The following is a 4,840-nucleotide window of genomic DNA, read 5'->3' as shown; positions in this document are numbered from 1 at the left end:
TTAAGAAGGAACCAGTTAGTAGCGAGGATCCCCAGTCCAGCGCGAGAGCTAGGGGTTCAGGGTGATCGAGTTAAGCTAGTAGGCATGTGAGGGAGCTTCGAGAGAAGATCCATGTGACACGCAGGATTCTTGAGGCTAGGCTACATGGAGCTACGTTACCTGATCGAGGCCCTGATGCACTTATGGGATGGGTTAGTGAGGTGATGGAGGACTTTGAGAGGCTAGGAGGACCAGAGTTTCCTTGGAGTTAGATACAGAGATGGAGATGTTGATCAGTGATGTTGTGGATGTTTAGTATGTACAGTAGTGTGTAGTATGTATCAGTAGACTTTTAGGTTGTATTTATAGACTAGATCTACTGACTAGTGAGTAGGTTGTTGTACCCTTTTGCTTTTACTTCCGAAACGTCTTGACGCGTGTACTACTTAAAACTTTCGATCTATATATATCAGTACCTTTCCTTTCCAGCATTGTCATTTACTTTACTGCACCTGTTTTATTTTACCTTATTTATTACACCAGTTATACCCCTGTGATACCATGTACCCTATTCCCATAACTGTTTATATTCTGTAAAAAAGCATGCAATTTACTTAGTTCAACTGTTACAACTGTTTTCAAAAAGAGATATTTTTGTTTTACAAAACTTTTCTTTTATGCAAAGGATTTGATTTAAAAGCTAAATAAGTTGTTTGATTCTTTACAGAAAATGCCTCCCAGAAGAATTATCTGCACCAACACCCAGAATGAAGAAACCAACAACAACAACAATAATAACCAAGATGATACAAACCAGAATGCAAACCCAGGACCCATAGACCCAGCAATAGCCCAGATTCTTCAAATCTTGGCACAACAACAACAAAGACAGACCAATCCCCAAGTAACTTTCAATATTTTTCAGGCGGTAAACCCACCAGAATTCAAGGGTTCCTTAGATCCGATTGAAGCAAATGTTTGGTTAAAGGAAATAAAGAAGTCATTTGCTTTAGTGAAGGTGAAGGAAGAACAGAAGGTTGAGTTTGCGAGTTATTACTTGAAGAATGAGGCCACCTATTGGTGGGAGACTGTGAAGACATTGGAAGGTACAGATGTTATTACTTGGGAGAGGTTTAAGGAATTGTTTTTAGAAAAATATTTCCCCCAGTTTATTCAGGATCAGATGGAGCTAAAGTTTTTAGAGTTAAAGCAAGGAAATATATCAGTGGCGGATTATGAAAGTAAGTTTGAAGAGTTGTCAAGGTATGTGTCGTCATATGCGGATACTGACAGGAAGAAGGCTAAGAGATTCCAACAAGGTCTAAAGCCATGGATCAGAGGGAAGGTAGCCATTTTTGAATTGGATACCTATGCAGGAGTTGTACAGAAGGCCATGATTGCAGAGACAGAGAGTGAGATGTCATAGAAGGAATAGGAAAGTAAGAAAAGGAAATTTGAAGGGAATGAAGGTCAGTCCCAACCAGGGAAGTTTCCAAATTTTAAGAAGGGCAAGTTTTAGCCAGGGAGAAATTCTAATTTCAAGAGACCAAATGCAGGCGGCGGAGGCCAGGGCAACCATCCAGTCAATATGAATCAGCCGAATCAGTTAAGGTTAACTTTTCCAGATTATCAGGTATGTGGGAAGAAACATGGAGGAGTTTGTAACAAGTTGAATGTAGTTTGTTTCAAGTGTAATCAGAAAGGGCACTATTCGAGAGAGTGCCAAAATCAGCAAGCGAGAGAGCCAGCAAACAAGGATCAGCCTATCCGGAATCCAGCAATAAAGGTTCCAGCTATTGGATTTACGTGTTTTAAATGTGGGAAGCCAGGACATATAACCAGGGATTGCAAGACACCATCCCCAATCAGTAATGCATTGAGAATTATGGGATCTACCCCAACAGTGAATGAGACTCCAAGGGCTAGAGTTTTTGACATGTCTGTAAAGGACGCTATCCAGGATACTAATGTTGTGGCAGGTACGCTTAATGTGAATTCTTTATGTGCCAAAGTGTTAATAGATTCGGGAGCAACTCGATCGTTTGTTTCACAAGATTTTGTTTGTAAGTTAAATTATCCAGTTGAGTATTTAAATGAAATAATGACTGTGGAATTAGTAAATCAAGAACGTGTATCTGTTAATCAAGTTTGTGGGAATTGTGAGATTGAGATTTCTGGTAGTAAGTTTTGTGTAGATTTGATACCATTTAAGTTAGAAGAATTTGACGTTATCTTAGGAATGGATTGGTTATCTAAGCACGATGCCCAGATAGATTGTCGAAATAAGAAGGTAATGGTGAAGACGCCAGACGAGAGGATAGTTACATATATGGACCAGAAGCAAGTAAAGAAATTCATAACGATGATTCAATCCAAGAAGTTACTACGACAAGGATGCGAGCATTTCATTGCTTATATGATTGATAGAAGTCAGGAGCCAGCAAAACTTGAGGATATTCCAGTAGTTAATGAATTTCCAGACGTGTTTCCCGATGAGTTACCAGGACTTCCTCCAGATAGAGAAATTGAGGTTGCAATCGACTTAGCACCTGGAACGAAACCAGTATCCAAGGCCCCGTACAGAATGGCGTCCGTTGAGATGAAGGAACTAGCAAAGCAATTACAAGAGTTGTTAGAGAAAGGAGTAATCAGACCTAGTGTATCCTCGTGGGGTGCACCGGTACTATTTGTCAAGAAAAAGGATGGAAGCATGAGAATGTGCATCGACTATCGGGAGCTCAACAAGCTTACAATCAAGAACAAGTATCTGTTACCCAGAATTGATGATTTGTTTGACCAATTGAAAGGAGCCAAGTACTTCTCCAAGATTGACTTAAGATCGGGATATCATCAACTAAAGATTAAGCCAGAGGATATACCAAAGACAGCTTTCAGAACAAGGTATGGACATTATGAATTTTTAGTGATGTCTTTTGGATTGACCAATGCCCCGGCAGCGTTTATGGATCTGATGAACAGAATTTTCAAGGAATATTTGGACAAGTTTGTTATTGTGTTTATAGACGATATTTTGATTTATTCAAAGACAGAAGAGGATCATGCAGAACATTTGAGAACAGCTTTGGAGATTTTAAGGAAAAAGAAGTTATATGCGAAATTCTCGAAGTGTGAGTTTTGGTTACAGGAAGTTCAGTTCTTAGGACACATAGTCAGTAATGAAGGGATCAAAGTAGACCCAGCAAATATTGAGGCAATTACAAATTAGGAAAGACCGAGAACACCAACAGAAGTAAGAATTTTCTTGGGATTAGCGGGATATTATCGTTGATTCGTTCGAAATTTTTCAAGGATTGCAACACCATTGACAAAGCTTAGACGAAAGAATGAAAAGTTTATATGGAACGATAAATGCGAAGAAAGTTTTCAGGAATCGAAGCAAAGACTAATCAAGGCTCCTGTTTTGTCAAATCTAGACGATCAAGGAAATTTCGTAATATATAGCGATGCTTCTCATAAAGGACTCAGATGCGTTCTGATGCAGCACGATAAGGTGATTGCGTATCCGTCAAGGCAACTGAAACCACACGACCAGAAATATCCTAATCATGATTTGGAGCTAGCAGCCATAGTTTTCGCTTTGAAAATTTTGAGACATTATCTATATGGAGAAAAATGCGAGATTTACACGGATCATAAAAGCTTGAAGTACATATTCACACAAAATGAGTTCAATATGAGACAGAGGAGATGGTTAGAATTGATCAAGGATTACGACTGTACAATTAACTATCATCCCGGTAAAGCAAACGTTGTAGCGGACGCGTTGAGTCGAAAAGAAAAATTAAATGTATTATCAGTACCTGAGGAGATATATAAGGAACTTCAGAAACTGGAATTGGAGATTAGAGTTTGCAAGCCTGATGAAGCGAAAGTGTATAGTATAACTTTTCAGCCGGAATTATTAGAAAAAAGATAAGGAAGTGTCAAGAAGAGGTAATGGATCAGGACATAAATCGTTTGGTAGGTGAAGAATTATGCACGCAAAAGGACGATCAAGGTATTCTTAGGTTTTCTTCTAGAATTTGGATTCCACCAGTGACGGAGTTGAAGAATGAAATTCTACAGGAAGCTCATAATTCAAGGTATTCAATCCATCCAGGGAGTACCAAGATGTACAGAGATTTAAGAGAAAAAATTTGGTGGCCATATATAAAGAGGGAAATTACGGAATGGGTTAGCAGATGTTATACATGTCAAAGAGTTAAAGTAGAGCATCAGAGACCAAGTGGATTGCTACAGCCATTGGAGATTCCAGAATGGAAGTGGGAGCATATCTCCATGGATTTCATAGTTGGATTACCAAGGACAAAAGCTAATCATGATGCCATCTGGGTTATAGTGGATAGACTTACCAAGTCAGCTCATTTTCTGCCTATAAATGAAAGATTTTCACTCGACAAGTTGGTCAATATGTACCTGAAGGAAATTGTAGTTCGTCATGGAGTTCTTGTGTCTATCGTATCCGGTCGGGATCCAAGATTTCATTCGAGATTTTGGAAGAGTTTTCAAGAATGTTTGGGAACGAGACTGAATATGAGTACGGCTTACCATCCACAGACGGACGGCCAGAGTGAAAGAACGATCCAGACAATTGAAGACATGTTGCGTGTTTGTGTTATTAATTTCAAAGGAAGTTGGGACGAGCATTTACCCCTGGTAGAATTTGCTTATAACAACAGTTATCACGCCAGTATTGGGATGCCACCCTATGAAGCCCTTTATGGACGCAAATGCAGATCTCCAGTATATTGGGACGAGGTAGGAGAACGCAAAATACTTGGACCTGAATTAGTGTAGCAGACAAAGGAAGTTGTTGAAGTTATCCAGAAGAGATTGATAG

Source organism: Apium graveolens, chromosome 8 (genome assembly GCF_009905375.1).
Source record: "Apium graveolens cultivar Ventura chromosome 8, ASM990537v1, whole genome shotgun sequence".
Classification (NCBI taxonomy): Eukaryota; Viridiplantae; Streptophyta; class Magnoliopsida; order Apiales; family Apiaceae; genus Apium; species Apium graveolens.
This window is presented reverse-complemented; position numbering follows the sequence as displayed.